General features: G+C 41.0%; 1 non-coding gene and 1 pseudogene across 1 annotated transcript; one reads left to right on the top strand and one right to left on the bottom strand.

The window, feature by feature from the left end:
- Window positions 1-4,145: 4,145 nt before the first annotated feature.
- Window positions 4,146-6,247, bottom strand: LOC148776176 (dual specificity testis-specific protein kinase 2 pseudogene; annotated as a pseudogene).
- Window positions 6,248-10,336: 4,089 nt separating this feature from the next.
- On the top strand, window positions 10,337-10,441 carry LOC148776175 (U6 spliceosomal RNA). Its single transcript, XR_016038709.1, has one exon. It is a non-coding gene; the product is annotated as a U6 spliceosomal RNA (small nuclear RNA).
- The last annotated feature ends 10,081 nt before the right edge of the window (window positions 10,442-20,522 follow it).

Genomic DNA, 20,522 nt, shown 5'->3' with positions numbered 1-20,522 from the left:
CATTTGAAGCAACAAGCATTTGACCCAACAAGTAAAACTTTCTACAGTTCATAACTTTTATAAATAAAATAAATTAAATGTACAGTGAATAAGTTCTCTGAAATATTTCAATATTTCTGCAGGTTTAGTAACATCGTAAAATACATTTCAACTAAGATTCACAAATCTAAAAACCTGTTAGGCATTTTTAGGCGTTTTAAGTTGGAAATGAAGACCAATTTACATCGTAATATGCCAATTACAAATAGTACTTCAAATAGCAAATACTACAGTTTGTCCCTAACTTTAAAAACTATTCATGAACTCAACACTGAACTATTGATGGCTATGAGAATTGTTTCCTAGCCTTTTTGAAAATTTCAACCCATTTACGCTTAAGGTAATTATTGATAAGTACGATCCCGTAGCCATTTTCTTTATTGCTTTGGGTTCAAGTTTATACACTCTTTCTGTGTTTTCTGTCTATAGAAGATCCTTTAGCATTTGTTGGAGAGCTGGTTTGGTGATGCTGAATTCCCTCAGCTTTTGCTTGTCTGTAAAGCTTTTGATTTCTCCTTCATATTTGAATGAGATCCTTGCTGGGTATAGTAATCTGGGCTGTAGGGTATTTTCTTTCATCACTTTAAGTATGTCTTGCCACTCCTTTCTGGCCTGAAGAGTTTCTGTTGAAAGATCAGCTGTTATCCTTATGGGAATCCCCTTATGTGTTATTTGCTGCTTTTCCCTTGCTGCTTTTAATATTTGTTCTTTGTGTTTGATCTTTGTTAATTTGATTAATATGTGTCTTGGAGTATTTCACCTTGGGTTTATCCTGTTGGGGACTCTCTGGGTTTCTTGGACTTGGGTGATTATTTCTTTCCCCATTTTAGGGAAGTTTTCAACTATTATCTCCTCAAGTATTCTCTCATGGTCTTTCCTTTTGTCTTCTTCTTCTGGGACTCCTATGATTCGAATGTTGGAGCGTTTAACATTGTCCCAGAAGTCTCTAATATTGTCCTCATTTCTTTTAATTCGTTTTTCTTTTTTCCTCTCTGTTTCATTTATTTCTACAATTCTATCTTCTAGTTTGCTTATCCTGTCTTCTGCCTCTGTTATTCTACTGTTTGTTCCCTCCAGAGTGTTTCTGATCTCATCTATTGCATTATTCATTGTATATTGACTCTTTTTTATTTCTTCTAAGTCCTTATTAAATCTTTCTTCCATCTTCTCAATCCTTTTCTCCAGGTTATTTATCTGTAACTCCATTTTGCTTTCAAGATTTTAAATCATTTTCACCATCAAAATTTGAAATTCCTTATCAGGTAAATTCCCTATATCTTCTTCTTTTGTTTGTGTTGGTGGGCAATTATCTTGTTCCTTTACTTGCTGGGTATTTCTCTGCCTCTTCATCTTGCTTATATTGCTTTGCTTGGGGTGGCCTTTCCCTCTTCTTGCAGTTTGTGGAGTTCTCTTTATTATGTAGTTTCTTCGCTGTGTGTGGGGTTGGACGGGTGACTTGTCCCGGTTCCCTGGTTAGGGAAGTATGTGTCGGTGTTCTGGTGGGTGGAGCTGGATTTCTTCTCTCTCCTTTAGAAGACAATGGGCTGCTTTTCTGGGAGCCTGATGTCCTCTGCCAGTATTCAGAAGTTGTTTTGTGGACTTTACTCCGCGTTCAAATGTTCTTTTGATGAATTTGTGGGGGAGAAAGTGGTCTCGCCGTCTTATCCCTCCGCCATCTTGTTCCTTCCTCCCCAGAACACTGGATTCTTATATTCCACTTGGTCGTGGAGTATCTCTTCACAGCTGCTCCAGCAAGGTGCAGCCGCTGTACCTTACCTTGGACGAGGGGTGTCTCCTCAAGGCCGCCCCTCCTGCCCCGAATGTGGATCAGCTCCTCTCGGCCCTCCGGTGCCCAAGCAGCCACCGCCTCCTGAACGTGGTACAGCTCCTCTCGGCCACCGCCCTAACCCTGGGCGCGGGGTAGCTCATCTCCGATGATGAAATTTTTAAAAATTTAGTACAGAGAGCATTTTTTAAGAGCCCAGCTGGCAAGACTATACAGTTACTTTGTAAATACATAAATTTTCCCAAATTTGCAAAGCAGTTTATAAAAGATTCTTGTCAAAACTCAGCTAGCTAGCAAGCTGACAAACTATTTCTTTTTTTTTTTTTTTAGTTTAGAGAAATGATGTATATTGCAAAGTCCTTTGTGTGTGTGTGCTTAGTTGTTCAGTCATATCTGAGTCTTTGCAACCCAATGGACTGTAACCTGCCAGGTTCCTCTGTCCATGGAATTTTCTTGGCAAGGATACTGGAGTGGGTTGCCATTTTCTCCTCCAGAGGATCTTCCCAACCCAGGGATGGAACCCTCATCTCTTGTGTTTCCTGCATTGGCAGGCAGATTCATTACCACTGCACCACTAACATTCCATAAGCTTGTGTAATATGTGACATAGTGAAACCCATATTTTCTGTATTAAACTGTGCATTGTAGAGACAGAGAGGGCCTGGACAGAGGAAATGTAACCTGATTATATCCTGTGATAATACTATAAAAGCTCTGTTAAAGAATAATCATTAATACGGACTGGTCATTTCCTGTTAAACTACAATTCTGTCTATTGTATTTTTGTTTTCTATTTCATTAATGTTTGTTTTTTACTTGAACATATACAAAAAGCAGCCTTTGTTCATGGATAGGTTTACAATATTATAAAGTTGTTCATTTTCCCCCAATAAGATACAAATTTAGTGTGATTACAGTAAAAATACCATGTTTTTCATGGAACTAGATGAATTGATAGTGAAGTTTATATGGAAAAAATATGCAGGAAGAGCTAGGAAAATCTTGAAAAAGAAATGAAATGTAGTGTGCAGAATAGACTGGCCCTATCAGATGTAAAAGCACTCTATGAAGTCTCTACAACTAAAACTGGGTGTGTATCTACTAGAATCCAGAAATAGACACAAGAAAATAAAGAATCTGAATATATGACAAAGGGGGCATCTCAAACCTACTGGGAGAGACGGACTTTTAATAAATTAAGCATTGAGACAACTGAATATTTTGAAAATGACAAATTTGCACTGTACCTGATCATATACTAGAATAGAATCTCAAAATATCAGAGAGCTATTTGTAAATAATTAAATCAAAAAAGAAGTAGAAAAAATGTGTATGAACTCCTCTATAATCTTGGAGTGGGAAAGTAATAAAGAAAAGAGTGGTGACTGCTTTTTATTTTATTTTATTTTTTTTTGCACCTGTAACGACTTTATTCATTTTTAAATCTCAAAGTGTCCTGGGAAAGTTTTACCAAAAAAAACCAGAAACAAGATATGAAAATATCTGACCAGCTTCATCTTTGGTTATTTCTTATTGCGGTTCTATTAGGACAGACTGTTCCCGTAACTCCGGCCATAGCAGAAAGGGAAGAAATCAGTCCACGTATAAACCAGTTGGGTATATCACGTGTTGACAAATACACAGAGCAGGCCCTCAGGCCTACAAAATCAGCCCCACTCCCAACCACGAAGTTGAAAGTCTTTCAGGGCAGAACATTAAGACTCCTTCATAAATATGAAAATAGATTAATCAACTGGAAAAGATCTTTGAATAGGTTAGCTGAGAGCCACGACCACCACTCTGCCTTGCCTTGCATAGAAATGTAGTGACATGGTCTGGCTGTGCAGTAAGTGCAAACAGCAATTATTCAAGTGTCTTAAGACATTCTGGCAAGAAGCACCCCAGTCTTCAGGTCTGAGAAATAGCCATGCCCTTTATGGTCTCCTGGTCAGCTCCAGGTTCCACCCATTAGCTTATACACCCCAGGAAAGGGCAAGAAACAGACCTGGGGTAGGAAAAGAACCTGGGGTAATAGCTGCCTGCCAGCTTACACTAGAACTAGGAGTCCTCTGGTCCTGTCGGGAAGTCTCGGGGATCCGGTGGGAGCCAGAGCTCCTTGCTGGATTTCAGAGGCTTCCTATCAGCCATTGGCTCTAACTAGGAAGGCCTCTCATGGCTGCCTCACCTCACATAGCCACTGGGCAGTGGGAGCCTCACAGATGAGTCTGGCTTGGCTTAGCCTGCGTGCTCTGTGGGCCCCCAGGAAGAGTTTAGGCTGTACACCAAGGGGGCCCTGTGGCTTCAGCTAAAGGTCTGTCCCCAGGTGAGGTGGGGATGAACTCTGCTCACCCATCCTGCTCTCCCTGGGTCCTCAGGCCCATGCCTGAAATAGAGAAGGGGATTGGAGCTGAGTCTCTTGGCCTTTCTTCTTCTACCTCCATCTCCTCAGGGGCACCTGCAAGGCATGGGCTGACCCCCTGGGGCTTGGGCCCAAAACCATTTTCTTCCTGGGGGTTGGAGCAGTCCATTGCCTCATGGGCTGGAACAGCTGCCTGGGCAGATGCTCGGAATGGTGGGTGGGATCTCCCTTACTCTGTACTTGTGACTGCTGAGGCATGGTGGGGGCCCATCAGATAGTGATTCTTCCCGGCCCACAAATGGACAAGCCTCCTGATGCAAGAACTCAGGTGAACTAGGCAAAGAACGCCACCGGCGAGCAGGTGGGCCCAGGGGCTCCTGCCAGTCAGCCATGGGCATTGTTCCAGGCCCTGGTGCATCCAGGTCAAATACCAGGGAGATGACAGACTTGCTGGGCAGGTCAAAGAACTTGATCTTGCCACCTTTGAGGTCCTGGCGAGCACTGAAAGGGTTGATTTTGGGGGCTCGGGCAGCACCAACTCGTTGTGGCTGGTAGTAGGGATCCAAGACGTTCACTGTACGTGGGGGCTTATTGGAGAAAATATCTGACTGGCTTCGAGACAGCCAGATGGTATGTCTTGGGCGTGGGGACTTGGGAGGTATCTTGTCATCCAGTAAGCTCAGTCGCTTCACCCCAGGTCCTTTCTCCAAGAGTCCCTTGGCTGTGGGCTGCAGCTTCCTGTCCCTCTCCAATTCTTCCTCCTGTAGGCGGCTCAGAATTTCCTCCAAGGTCTTCCCAATCTCCACAAAGGATGGGCGTAGTTTGGGGTCCATATTACAGCAGTTGAAGGTGAGCTGCAGAAAGTCTGGGGGACAGTCTCCCACCATGTGCTGGAAAGCATCGTAGTCTAGCCCAAAATTCTCTGTCCGGGGAAGATAGTCTGGATCAGCCTGGATGCGGGCGATGATCTCACAGAGGATGATACCATAAGAGAACACGTCGGCCTTTTCATTGTAGGGCTCATCTCGGAGAACCTCAGGTGCCATCCAGAAGGGTGAGCCCACCACAGCTAGCTTCTCACTTCCCGTGCTGACATCAGGGATCTTCTCAGCCAGGCCAAAGTCAGCTACCACTGCAGAGTAACCATTTTCATCCCTCTTTATCAGGCAGTTCTTAGAGGTGAGGTCCCGATGGAAAATGCCTTTGAAGTGAAGGTAGCTGAGGCCCACTGCTGTGTCATAAGCCAGTTTCACCCTCACAGTCCAGGGCAAATGCAGGTTACTGTCCTGCAACTGTTCCAGGTTTCCAGAGTTGATATACTCTGTGAGTGCATGCAACTGTCCTTGATGTACACACACACCCATGAACCTAAGGATGTTGGGATGGGAGAGTCTATTCATGAGCTGCACTTCTTTCAGCATGTTTGCCCGGTTACTGCTCAACGTGTTCATCTTAAGAGCCATCACCTGGCCGGAAGCTCGGTGGCGCACCTTGAACACTTCAGAGAAGAAGCCAGACCCTATTTTTTCACAGGTGAAGTCATCTAAACGTGTCAGTCTGGAAAAGGCACTTATAAGAGCTCGATATGAGGAGGGCCAAATTCTTCCCACCTGGGTCATGTTCCCATCCCCTCCACCACCTCCTTCAAAATCCTCAAGACGCTCCACACGTGGAGGAAATCCTGCAATTGAATTCCGTTTGCTCCGATCCATAGTCTTCAATAATCACTTTTTTCTTCTTTTAAGAATGAATTCCATACATAATGAGTTTTTGTTGAGTTTTTCTTCTCTTCTGGCTTGACACTGAGGCGGGACTGAGCAGCGAGAGGGGTGCCTGCGCGGGCGGGAGGGGGAGGCGGAGGCAAAGAGGGAGCATAGTAGCCCTCACTGCTCGGAGGCGGCAGCGGCTCTTAGCCTGCGGAGGCGGTGGGGGTCCCTCTCGCAGAAGCCGGCGACTCGGCGGGGCCAGCGGCGGCGGAGGGCGAGGAGGCTACTGCCATGACCCCCAAGTCGGGGTCGCTCCCCCGGCTTGTTCGGCGGGGTCAGGAGGATGATCCGGTCGGAGAAGCAGGTGACTGCTTTTTAAAATAACTTCATGGCATAAAGAAAATGAATAAGTCAGGAAATATTGCAACTTGTAGAAAATATTAAAGATTTTAATACATAGGGCTAATCTCACTAATATATAATACTTATTTAAAAATCAAGATGAAAAATATAAAAGACAAAAACTGATGAAAAAAGAATAAAATATTGGATAGACAGTTCACAGAAAAAGATATATGAATGGCCTTCAAACAAACAAAAGGTGCTGAGTGTATTATAGGAGAAATGCAGCTTAAAACTATACTGAAGTACCAATTCTCAACTTTCAAAATGACAAAAAAAATTGAAACGAATAAAATGGTACTACCTTAAGGAGGGGAATTTGGCAATGTCTAGCAAATATACATGTGCATTTATCCTTTGACCCAGCAACGCCGCTTCTGGGCTTCCCTCAGCTCAGTCAAGAATCTGCCTGCAATGTGAGGGACCTGGTTCAATTACTTGGTTGGGAAGATCCCCTGGTGAAGGAAATGGCAACCCACTCCAGTATTCTTGCCTGGAGAATCCCATTGACAGAGGAGCCTGGCAGGCTACAGTCCATGGGGTCTCAAGAGTTGGACATGACTTAGTGACTAAACCAACCATGCCACTTCTAGGAAGTTACTACAAAATTACATCCTGACAAGTGTAAAACGATACAAAAGTAAAATTAGTCATTATAGCACTATACACAATAGCAGTAATGTGAAAACAACTCAAATGTCCATCAGCAGAAACCTGGTTGAATAAATAGGACACCAACAAATTAGAGCTATCCTCTCCAGTATTCTGGCCTGGAGAATTCCATGGACTCTATAGTCCTTGGGGTTGCAAAAAGTCAGACACAGAGCAACTTTCACTTTCAACACATTTAGAGTACTGACTAGCCATTACCAAGAACAAGGGCAAAGATTATTTCCATGAATTTTTTAATGTGGTTTTTATTTATTTATTTTTGGGTGTGCTTGATTTTCATTGCTATACATGCTTTTCTTTTTTCTCATTTTTTCTCTAATGTGGTGAGAGGGGACTACTCTCTAGTTCCAGTGCACAGGCATCTCATGGCAATGGCTTCTCTTATGGAGCATGGGCTCCAGTAGTTGTGAGGGCTTCAGTAGTTGTGGCATATGACCTCAGTAGAGCTCCCGGGCTCTAGAGCACAGGCTCAATAGTTGTGGTTCATGGGCTTAGTTGCTCTGAGGCATCTAGGATCCTCCCAGATCAGTGATCAAACCCATGTCCCCTGCATTGGCAGGTGGACTACTCACCACTGAGCTACCAGGGAAGCCCTATTTCTGTGAATTGATGTGGGTGTATTGAGCCAAGAAGCAAGAAATGTATAGAGTAAGAGTCTTTTGTTTAGGAAATAGAGAAATTCATAGACTATTTTTAAACAATATACTCAATTTTATTTAACAGTATATCCATATTAGTTCAACAATAAATACATTTATTTTTGCAAAAAGAAATAGAAGACATCAACAAAAAAATTGACAAAACTGATTATCTATGGGGCACAGGAATTAAGGTGGAGAGGTTAGGAAAAGCTCGGTTTCTCTGAGCATAACTCTTTACATAGTTTTGATTAAAATTTTTTTTTTTTATTTTGAAATCATTATGTTGAAAGAAAAAATGGGACATGAGAGGATGGTCATGTCCCGGGGTCTTGAGTGAGTGTGTCCCTGGGATCAGCCACCAAGTGAGGGTTCTTGACTTTGTGAAGAAAAGAATTCAAGAGCAGGCCATTGTAAAGTGAAAAGTTTATATATAGAGATATATACCCCACAGACAGACTGTGGGCCATCTCAGAAGGTGAGAAAACTGGAAAAGAGAGATCACTAAAGAAATCTTTAAAGATTATTCAATCAAATTAAGAAGCATTGTGTGGCAGATAATGTTGGGTTGCTTACCCAGCAGCCATTCCCTTCCTTCTTTGCTACTAGAATTCCAGATTTTCTCAAGTGGTAAGTGGTAAGATGCTTATAAGGGAAGTCAACCCTTCACTAGCCCCAGAAGATGAATTTTGATTAGTCCAGGCTAGTAATGGTGATTCAACTTCCCTTGCAGTGATTCATTTAAGAAGGAGCATGTGATTGTGGATAATGAGAGGTAAGGGAAAGTCTGTTGTAGCATTTCTGGGAAGTTTTCTCTGCTATTTAAAAATAGGTGTGAGTAAGGGATGCACTCTTCTTCCCTTTCAGAACTCAGGATTTTGTAATGTCATAACATGAAGCTTGGAATTGCTGAAACCATACTGCAGTCATGAAGAAAGCCAAAAGAGGACAAAGTTGCTACACTGAAAAATGGACTTCAATTTAATGAAAGTCTTTGGCTAAGCAAGCAAATATATCCTAACAGATCCAAAAGCATTTTTGACCAAAAAAAAAAAGGGGGGGAGGGAATAGTTCTAAGGAATTCTGGCCAAGATAGTAAATATAAAAAATGATTTCTGAAACAAATTGATTTAATCTTTTTGAAAGTTTATTTTGAAATAATTCAGAACTTACAGAAAAAAATTAGCACAGAGAATTCCCATATACACCCACAGACCACATTCAAGTTTTGTGAATTGTCCCAATTATATTTTTTATATTACCTATAAAGGATCCAGTCTAGATTCATGCTTTGTACTTAGTTGTCATGTCTTATCACACTCTGTCAGTCTGGGACAGTTCCTGAGTCTTTGAGTTTCATGCCCTTGACATTTTTGAAGATTATAAAACAAAGGAATTTTGTAGACTGTCCTTGATTTGGATTTGTCCAGTAAACCCTCATATCCTACTGAGTGGCACAGTGGCAATTTGTACTTTGTTGGTGCTATTAAATTTGATCATTTGGGTAAGATCATATCTTCTAATCTCCTTTATGAAGTTATTTTTCTTCTTTGTAATTAAAAGTATTTTATGTGGAAGTACTTTGAAACTATACTAATATCTAGTTACTCATCACATTTTTTATCAGTTAGTATTGGAACTCATTGATTATTCTTCCTTCAGTCAACTACTATTATGATAGTTGCCAAATGGTATTTTTCTCTTTCTGTCTTACTATAAGAAAAGGCTGTCTCTTATCCACATATTTGATTTGTTTATACCATGCATCCTTCTAAACTCAATGAGTTATATAAATATCAGTTTGATCCTCAAATTATCCCAGACTTGACCAGCGGGAGCCCCATCAAGCTGGATACGTTTCTTCTTGACATCTCCCCATCATTTATTTTTAGGACTTCCATCTTCTCAGCACAATAAGATGTTTCAAGCTCAACTTGTGTTTTCCCTATTCCACTCTGGATTCAGAGTCTTCAAAGAAGACTGGTTCCTTTTAGTGACGAGTGGTATTTAGAAACCAACGTCTGGGTCCTAGATATTCATTTCTACTGGGATATTTCTGCTTCTGGGCCCACTCTGTGGTCAGAGCTAGGAAATATAAATAGATACTTTACTTCCATATTTATTTCTGTAACTATTCACCTATATTATAAACTATTAGTTCACACTGATAATGCCAAACCCATTTCAGTACTGCAGGATTCATCTAACATTTTCCCTTTTTTTTCTTCCTTCTCAGTTGGTGATCAATCTGGCTACCATTATCTGAAATATATTTTCGCATGTACTGAATCACCCATATAAGCCAATCTCCTAACCACCCCCATGCTGCTCCCAGCACTCTCTCCAGTGCTCTCCTCACAATGGGTTGTGATGACCTGCTGCCATAGTGTTATCCCTGTTGCCTTGCTCTGATCCCATCCTTATATGGACCACCATTACATTTTCGCTTGTGAAAGCAATTGATTCTGAAAATAAATAGCATGGAAACCTTTTCTTTGCTAATAAACATCTTATGTGAAATCAAGAAAGCACTCAAGTTTATTTAACTTTTTAATATTTGAATGGTGGTATTCAAAAAAGTATCTGGTCTAAAAACAGTTGGCTTTTAAAAATACATTTAAAATATCTTGAACAGGCAATAACAGGAATAAATCACAAAAATATTATATCATGCAAAAACAAAAAAACAAACTCAGGTATGAAAGAAGTCTTTACATACTGTGTTTTACATACTCTGCCCACTTTGGCACCATGTATACTAAAGCTAGAACTATACAGGAAAGATTAGCATGACCTCTGTGCAAAGATGACACAAATTTATGAAGAATTCCTCTATTTTGTTATATGTATCTTACCATGTTAAAAAGTAATAAACTAGAAAGAGTATATATTGTAACATTATATCTAGATGAAATCTGGAAATAAATAGGAAAAATTGAATCTATAGTAACAGATAGCAGATCAGTGGTTGCCTCTTTCAGGGGGATTTGCTGCAGAGGGGCATGAGGGGGAACTATGATGGAAATGGAAATTCCATTTTGGGGTGATCAAAATGGTATATAACTTGATTATAGTATAAATTTGTCAAACACTTGAAATGCTTTTTATTATATGTAAATTATATTTCAACTAAATTGATTTTTAAAATATTAAAATTATAGAATTCTGAAGAGCTGGAAAGGATCTAAGTGTCTCCTGCTTTTTCAGATGATAAAAATTGAGGTCTAAAGAGGCTAAATCATTAGACCAACTAGTTGGAGGATAGACTTAAGTTTTCAAATTTCAACTAGTTCAGTATCTTTCTGTGCCTGTGTCTTCTTTCTTGACATGACAGGATGCCTGACCAGAAAAGTACTCTGCAAAAGATCAAATTTGTGTTTTTCCTTTCACAGTACAGGTTAGGGTAGAGAATGACAGAGGGAAGCTTTATTTAGAATAGGCAAGCAGTAAGGAGCTCTGAATGTCCTGGGAGAAAGGCATAGCAGGACTTTCTGTGTTTTACTATAAAAAAAATTTTAAAACTGCCTCATTTTTTGGCAAGTGGTGCTTGCTGTAGAGAAAGGGAGAAATGGTCCTTCTGGAACCGCTGCACATTGAATCATCCTGACCCAGCCCTCCTGTGATTGTGTGTGACCCGCTCAGGTTGATTGTGAAGAGTGGGCCCTTGGGAGGCCAAATGTGGAACATCCTTGGCAAGCAAATTAAGCTGTCTTCCTTGTTCAGCCTCATAGCAGGAATATGGACCTACAAGGGCCTCATCTACAAGCAGTGGACAAGCACTGCCTTTTGGATGAAGGGAGATGGCTTTCCAAAAGTGACAGTGTGAGATGAGAAACTATGGCATTAGCCAATTGATCAGGCTCTAATTAAGAAGAGAACAGAGCCCACTATAATCTGCATAAGTCATTGCTTGTGATATCTGGGCAATCTATGGGGGAGTGTTCTCCCGGTGGGATATAATGGGCATTCTGCTAAAAGGGCTTTGGGTGATTAAGCAGTTGTTTGGAAAAAACAAAAGCATTGCAAATACATAGGTACTTGAGTTTGTGAAGCAGGTTATAGTAATTTTACTGGAAATGTTAATTCATCCATGCAGCAGTATTTATGAGCATATACTTACTGTGTGTCCTGTGCCAAGAACCAGGGATAGTGGCTACACTCCTAGAGTTTAGGGGGTAGAGATAAGATACTTCACAAAATAGACTGCTGTGCAGTGGGGAGCATGAGTTCCAATGGGAATTCAGAGAATAGACCCCTAATCTACCCTTCAGGTGAGAGGAGGGGAGATCAGAGGATGCCTCTCCAAATAAAGTAACATTTGAGGTATAGAGCTGAAGTAGAGGCTATTCATAGGAAAGGGATGACATTGTTCTAGGAAGGTGGAGACAGAATAAAGAAAGCCTGGAGATAGGATTTGAATCTCTCATGGAAAGGCAAGTGTAATAGTTTGATGCACCTGGAATAGAGTCAGAGTAGCAGGAAAAGATGTGAGATGAAGCCCTGGAGACATAGGCTTTGATCCTAAGAACAATGATGAACCACTCAGTTCAGTTCAGTTCAGTCGCTCAGTCGTGTCCGACTCTCCGCGACCCCATGAATCACAGCACGCCAGGCCTCCCTATCCATCACCAGCTCCCTGAGTTCACTCAAACTCATGTCCACAGAGTCGGTGATACCATCCAGCCATCTCATTCTCGGTCGTCCCCTTCTCCTCCCGCCCCCAACCTTTCCCAGCATCAGAGTCTTTTCCAGTGAGTCAGAAGGGTGTTAAATGGGACAGTGGCATGAATACAATGTCTAGAATATTTTTTCTGTTTGTTTTTTTCTGGAAAGAATGGACCAAAGAGACTTGATATACATGGTGACCATTAAGACACGTTGAATTGAGTGAGAATGATGGAGGGAAATAGATTTGTGTTAGGAGATACAGGACATTCCTGATAGCTCAGTTAGTAAAGAATCCACCTGCAATGCAGGAGACCCCGGTTTGATTCCTGAGTCAGGAAGCTCTGCTGAAGAAAGGATAGGGTACCCACTCCAGTATCCTTGGGCTTCCCTTGTGGCTCAGCTGGTAAAGAATCCACCCACAATGCGGGAGACCTGGGTTCGATCCCTGGGTTGGGAAGATCATCTGCAGAAGGGAAAGACTACCCACTCCAGTATTCTGGCCTTGAGAATTCTACAGACTGTATAGTCCAAGGGGTTGTAAAGAGTCAGACACAACTGAATGACTTTCTCTTTAGGAGATACAACTTTTCAGGACTTGACTGGGTTTTAGGGATGAGGGAAGAGAGAGAAGTACTGGATGATGCACAGTTTCTGATAGATGATACATCTGAATAATTATAACATTTTTATGCATATATGTGGAGAAACACTCAAGGCAACCCTTGCTATCCAAACTCAGTAACTTCATATTCAAGGAAATTTTTGGATAATTTCTTTTTGTCTCAGTTCAGTCACTCAGTCATGTCCAACACTTTGTGACCCTATGGACTGCAGCATGCCACGCTTCCTTGTCCATCACTAACTCCGGAGCTTGCTCAAACTCATGTCCATTGAGTTGGTGATGCCATCCAACCATCTCATCCTCTTTCTATCTAAACTCCTCCTATTAGTTGAAACTCAAGAACAAATAGATTTGAATAACGCCATTTCTTTGGATTTCCTACCTAAATCTAGAAATGGAAATTCAGGATTTAGATAGTAGCATATTTGTAGTATATTTATTTATTTTTAATATTGTCCTGGTTGTACCATGCAGTATATGGGATCTTAGTTCCCTAGCCAGGGATCAAACCTACACCCCTTGTAGTGGAAGTGCAGAGACCCAACTACTAGCCAGCCAAGGAAGTGTTCCTGGGTCCTGTTTTTTCGTTTGTTTGAATTTGGTCGTGCTGGGTCTTTGTTGTTGCACACCAGCCTTCTCTGGTTTTGGTGAGCCGGGATTACTCTTCGTTGCAGTGCATGGGCTCCTCATTTTGGTGGCCACTCTTGTTGTGGAGCACAGACTCCAGGGTGCATGGGCTTCAGGAGTTGCAGCACGTGAGCTCAGTAGTTGTAACTCCTGGGCTCTAGAGCTCAGGCTCAGTAGCTGTGGCACACGGACTTAGCTGCTCCACGGTAGGTGGCATCTTCCCAGACCAGGGGTCAAACCCATGTCCCCTGCATTGGCAAGTTGATTCCTATCCACTGTACCACCAGGGAATCCCCTGGTTCTGCTTTTTAAAGAGTTTTGTTTTGTTCTGTTCCTTGCCATGTAGGTTCAATATTTTAGATTAAAAATTCTATATAATGAGATACAAAGTTTATATTTTAATCAGTTGGTATTTAGAAAAGAGCTCCCAAGACATATGGTATATTATATGTATTTGTATGACAAATTTAAACTTCTAAATATGCGTAGCTCTATTTTTTAGTATTTTAGTTTCACATAATTGGCATGTTAAGAACTAAGGAAATATATTTTCTGTCAAGTGACCAATTTGACAAAAATCTATTATCTTTACAAAAGCCAATATAATTTTTAAAATACTCAGCACCCATTGTAAGATTTCAACAAAGAAAACAAAACAAACTTGATTTTAGTAACAAAACACTTATAGCTGAGTTTTAAAATAAAAATCCCATATTCACTTCTGGTATAACAAGGACTTTTATCACTATTTGACTTATATGACTATCATATTTTTTTTTCTCAAATTTGACTTAAAATGTGTGTGAAAATATCCAAAAAATATCACCGATGATTCTCTGGTATTCCAACATAGTTTTTCAGAGTCAGAGGTTACAATATATATCAAATGTCAAGGACTTTTTGAGGTTTGTGAGGTTTCAAAACATTGAAATATGACTGAAAACTACAATAATATTTATATGGGATTGGATAATAGGAAAAATTTTAATTTTAATGTTTTCTCTCTCAGCAAGAATTCCTTGAGTGATAGATCACTAGAGTTCCCTTCCATAAACCAAAAACATAAGTTTTTCCATGGACCCAGACATGTTTGGACCTCTATCTAGGCTATGTAGATTTCAGATAAGCTTATACTTACATGTAATGTATCTATCACCTACTTCTCAACATCTCCTAAACTCTCACAACATCCACCCCCTCAACTAATGCCCTACCCCACTCCATTTTTTACTGAAAAAAAAATAATCCTTTCATTATATATATATGATTTACCTACACCTGCAGCCACCTTTTCCTTGCCTCCTACATTGAAATTGACTTTGTTTCTGCCTGGATCCTTTGGGTTGTCACCTTGCCAAGAATGCCACTCCCCTCTCCTACATCAGCTCTATCAGGATATGCCACCCACAAATATGCCTTTTTGGTATATTATTTTGAGCTCAAGACACTTAAGAAACAGCAGATGCAGGAAGAGCTCTTTGACCTCCTTTTTTCTACCTAAAAACAGGCCATAAAATTTCCCAAGAGAAAGGTGTTCTCTGTGTATCAGGAAGAGAAGAAAACCCTTATCACCATAGTCTGGGAATCAGTGCTGAAATGGATCTCTACAAACAAACTTACTAAATAAAATAACTCATCTATTTCAACCTGCCCCCATACATGGCATAGCCACTTTCCTATAATTTACTATACCAGCTCAAACCTCTTTGTCTTTTTTTCACAAGTTTATTGTGTCTTTGTCTAAAAGGTAAAAAAGCTTTCTAATCTGGTCACTTCTTCATATCTTCAGTCTCTTGTGAAGGGCCCATGTGCATGTAAAAATTTAACAAAACTTGTATGCTTTTCTCCTGCTCATCTAAATGTCAGTTTAATTCTGAGGTTGAACCCAGAGGGTAGAGGAGAATTTCCCCCTTCTCCACACCCATCAACTTCAAAACATGTCTCAACTCATACTTTAAATCATTCCTTTTGACTCAACATTTACCCTTCAGCCACTATTCCATTGTGCCATTCTCCCTCACAGCAAAAATTGAATTTTTCCTCAGCAGTGGTCTTCACAGTTTTGTTTGTTTTGCCTGCCCTGGGAGATTTGGTAAAGCTATGTACTCCCTTGGCACATAGCATTTCAGTTTTTAGTTTCCCCTTGGCAAACATTTTTAGTTTAACATGTAAATTTTTCATGCTGTTTATATAGTTGGAAAGGCTGTAATTTCCAGAATATTGTATATAAAAAGATAAAAAGAAATTCTAATGTAGAAGTCTGACCCAAAGTAGCTACTAAAGAATTTACCCTCACAGTGGTCAAACACAATAAGTGCATTTTATAATTAAACATTAATAAACACCAGGACACAGGGTACAATAGTTTAGGGACAGGTCTCCTGGTCCAATTGGCTCCAACCAGGAGTGCCGTGGTGGTACAAAGCTGCATTTACACAGCCATGGCTTCAGTCAATTTTCTGAAATAAGCTGTCCTATTAGAGCTTTGATGAAGCATCTGGCTAGGTATGGACAGCTTCTGAAATGGTAGGAAAAAGTGCGCACTTCAAAGAAAGCTTTGTCTCAGCCACGACCATCTCCCTCACTTTGTAGCAGGTACTATCTGACATTCCAAACTTAGAAAGAGAAATTTAAAATACTGAGGTAATGCTTGGCAGGACTTATTTAAAAAATCCTTTGGTCTCTAAAGAAACTTCTTCGGGCCATATATAACCAGCTATTGAACACAAGATGCTTTGCAGGGCGAGGAGAGTGGAGCTAACGTTATAGCTTATTGGGGAAAACAGTCTTTAAGTATCCAGAACCACCTCTCTAAGGATTTAGTTTAAAAACCTTGGGCACTGTCTCCAGAGCCTTCAAAAAGTCTCACAAAATGCAGAAACATAACTGGTGCAGCATCCTTTTTGGAGTCAATGGTACCTTTCGGTAACGTTTAATTCTCCATCACATCAACCAAACTGGAAAAGCATCTTTTTCTCTGTGAATAATAGATTCTCGCCACCCCCACTCCCCAGCCTTTTCTTTCTGCGCGTTTCTCTCACTGCCAAGTATATAGTTTACTGTTAAACTCCTGGCACGCTTGAAAGTCATTTATCATCTATTCTGTCCTCAATATAAAGCATCAATTTGAAACACTCGCTTTAGACACTGTTTAGAGAGGCTGTGATGAATACCTGCTGATGTGATGCAGTGGGGTGTTTTGTTTGTTTAAGAGCCATAGGAAGAAGTCTGGTTTTGTAGTCGAATTCCTTCTTCAAGTCGGGCGCTTTCCAACAGCAGGTGGCCAGGTGACGCTCACAGCGTCCGCAACACGAAGGTGCAGACGCCTTCAGTTTTTTGTGGGAAATGTCCCAGTAGGGCGGGTTTAGGCTGGGAGAAATATCAATAACCTCAGATATGCAGATGACACTACCCTTATGGCAGAAAGTGAAGAGGAACTCAAAAGCCTCTTGATGAAAGTGAAAGAGGAGAGTGAAAAGGTTGGCTTGAAGCTCAACATTCAGAAAACAAAGGTCATGCCATCTGGTCCCATCACTTCATGGGAAATAGATGGAAAAACAGTGGAAACAGTGTCAGACTTTATTTTTTTGGGCTCCACAATCACTGCGGATGATGACTGCAGCCATGAAATTAAAAGACGCTTACTCCTTTGAAGGAAAGTTATGACCAACCTAGATAGTATATTAAAAAGCAGAGACATTACTTTGCCAACCAAGGTCCGTCTAGTCAAGGCTATGGTTTTTCCCGTGGTCATGTATGGATGCGAGAGTTGGACTGTGAAGAAAGCTGATCGCCGAACAATTGATGCTTTTGAACTGTGGGGTTGGAGAAGACTCTTGAGAGTCCCTTGTACTGCAAGGAGATCCAACCAGTCCATTCTAAGGGAGATCGATCCTGGGTGTTCATTGGAAGGACTGATGCTAAAGCTGAAACTGCAATACTTTGACCACCTCAGGAGTTGACTCACTGGAAAAGACTCTGATGCTGGGAAGGGTTGGGGGCGGGAGGAGAAGGGGACGACCGAGAATAAGATGGCTGGATGGCATCACCGACTCTGTGGACATGAGTTTGAGTGAACTCCGGGAGTTGGTGATGGACAGGGAGGCCTGGCGTGCCGTGATTCATGGGGTCGCGGAGAGTCGGACAAGACTGAGGGACTGAACTGAACTGAACTGAGGAGCATGCGCAACAGATGTTCCCTAGGAACCCGCTGAGCACGCGCACACAGACCTCCGGATTGGCCGGGGGCGGGGAGACTCTTCCGAGCATGCGCTGTCGGGTCCTGGCGCCTGTCAACCGCGGCAGGAGAATCGTTGTGTGTAGCTCACTGCCCTCTTTGACCGGATTCCAGACTCCTGGAAAAAGGCTAGTATATTTGTTTTTATGACTGGAGTTTTAACGTCTGTTTTTCCTTCTTGAATAACCCCCCCCCAAATACAAATATATATTGAATACTCATTGTAAAATATCTAACAATTGACATTCAAAACCCACTAGAAAAATAGGCAAAGAACCGGGGAACAAAGACTTCACAGGAAAATGATTACAAATAGGCCTCAAACATACAAAAAGATGTTTAGCATCAGTTGTAATGAAAAAGTGAAAGTGTCCTCTTTGCGGCCCCATGGACGGTAGCTAGCCAGTCTCCTCTGTCCATGGAATTCTCCAGACAAGAATACTGGAGTGGGTTGCCATTCCCTTTCTCCAGGGGATCTTTTAGACCCAAGGATTGAACCCAGGTCTCCTACATTGCAGGTGGATTCTTTACCAATGTAGCCACCAGGGAAGCTGCAGTGAGTTACTGTTATGTACTTATTGGCCTTGCAAACAAGGAAATGTCTAGAGGATACGGGGAAACAGGCACTGCCTCAGGGCAGATGGACAAGGAGAATGTCACAACCCTTAGTGTTTACCAAACTGTAGGTGTATTTACACTTTGATTCAACTAAATCCATCTTTGAAGAATTCTTACTATAGACACACTTGCTTACATATGAAATGATGTATGAGGCTGTTGGTTGTAATTAGGTTGAAAATTACACAAATAACCATCAGAGGGCTGATTTTAAAAAACATTATTCAGCTGTGAGAAAGAATCAGGACGTTCCCTGTGTACTGATATGGAAAGATCTCCAGGATGTCTTGCTAAGTTAAAACACTCTTGTACTTAGGCTTTTTAACTTAGCAAGTAAGATATGCCTTTTGTGTAGGAGAAGCGAATAAGATTTTATGATCCTTTCTTGTTTCCACATAAATAAATTCTGGGAAGATACACAGGAAACAATCATAATTTCTTGTGGGGTGGAGGGAAAGACAGGGTGAGGGACTTTCTGATAAATGTGTTATGATTTATTGGTTTTTGAACCAGGTGAATGTTATCCATTAGAGGTAAAAAATTATAACTTTTAAAATATTCAGAAATATGTACTATAAAATATGAAACCTGTCCCCTTCCTTCTAAAGATAACTATTATTAACAAGACCAAGAGCTTTGGTTTTAAAAGACCCTTTTCCAGGACTTCCCTGGTGGTCTAGTGGTTAGGAATCCACCTGCCAATGCAGGGGATACAGGTTTGATCTCTGGTCCAGGAAGATCCCATACGCCACAGAGCAACTAAGCCCCAGCACTACAACCATCTTCTTCCAACATCTTACTTGATTTAATCTTAAATTTTAAAAAATTTAATTATCCTGCATGTTATTTACATGCTTCAGAAATAGGGAGGAAAGGGTTTTGTAAATGTTTATTTTGGCTGTGTTGGGTCTCCATTGCTGTGCACAGGCTTTCTCTAGTTGTGGAGCATGGGGCCTACTCTTCATTTTGGTGCTGGGGCGTCTCACTGTAATGGCTTCTCTTGTTGCAGAGCATGGACCCTAGAGCATGCCTTCCCGTAACTGTGGTGCAGGGGCTTAGTTGCTCCATGGCAAGTGGGATCTTCCTGGACCAGGGATCAAACCTGTGTCCCCTTCATTGGCACGTGGATTCCTAACCTCTGGACCACTAGGGAAGTCCCAGGAAAGGGTATTTTAAAACTGAAAGCTCTTGGTCTTTTATATTTTTAAATTTATCCACCATTTATATTTGTTAGTCATTTGAATATCCTCTTGTGTGAAGTGTCCATTCAAGTCTTTTGCCCATTTTCTGTTGGGTTGTCTTTTTCTTATTTACAGAAGTTCTTTATACTTTCTGAACATATTTCCTTTGTACATAAACACTTTTGGCTTCTTTTTTCCCTTTAATATATTTTGATGAACAATAGGTCTTTATAAAAAATTTATTTTTAATTGGAGGAGAGTTGCTTTACAATATTGTGTTGTCTTCTGCCGTATAGCAACATGAATCATTCATAGGTATACGCGTGTCTCCTCCTCTTTGAACTTCTCTCTCACTTCCCACTCCATCCCACCACTCTAGGTTGTCACAGAGCACCAGATCTGAGCTCCCTGTGTCATAGAGCAAGTTTCCACTGGCTATCTACTTTTACAAATGAACAGAAGGTGTTAATTTTAATATGGTCCAATTATCATTTTTTAAAAAAATGAGTGGTGCTTTTTCTTTGGTTCTGTTTAATCTGCCTTTAAACCTATTTATTGAGTTCTTAATTTCTGGGTTAGTTGCCAAATTTGTCTTTTCTCTTTGAACATATTAAGCATTGCTCCTTTAAAATCTATGTCTGATAACTCCACTCACTGGCTCCCCTTTAGGTCTTTTTTTTCCCTTGATTTTTGAATACATCAACTTGTCTCCTTGTCCTGGCGTGCTGTGATTCATGGGGTAGTGGAGAGTCGGACACGACTGAGCGACTGAACTGAACTGAACTGAATGCCTGGCTATTTTTTTTTTTTAATGTGGTTATAGAGATAATTTGAAGCCTCAAAGAAGTGCCCTTTTCCTCAAGAGAGAATTCATGTTTCCAACTGACAGGTGGCTACGGACACTACCAATCTCATAGCTACTTAATCCATTCCAAAACTGAGATAATTCAGAATTGGGCTTTAGTGC

The sequence above is a fragment of the Moschus berezovskii genome, chromosome 11, assembly GCF_049115385.1.
Source record: "Moschus berezovskii isolate FMDL1 chromosome 11, NW_MosBer_1.0, whole genome shotgun sequence".
NCBI lineage: Eukaryota > Metazoa > Chordata > Mammalia > Artiodactyla > Moschidae > Moschus > Moschus berezovskii.
This window is presented reverse-complemented; position numbering and strand designations above follow the sequence as displayed.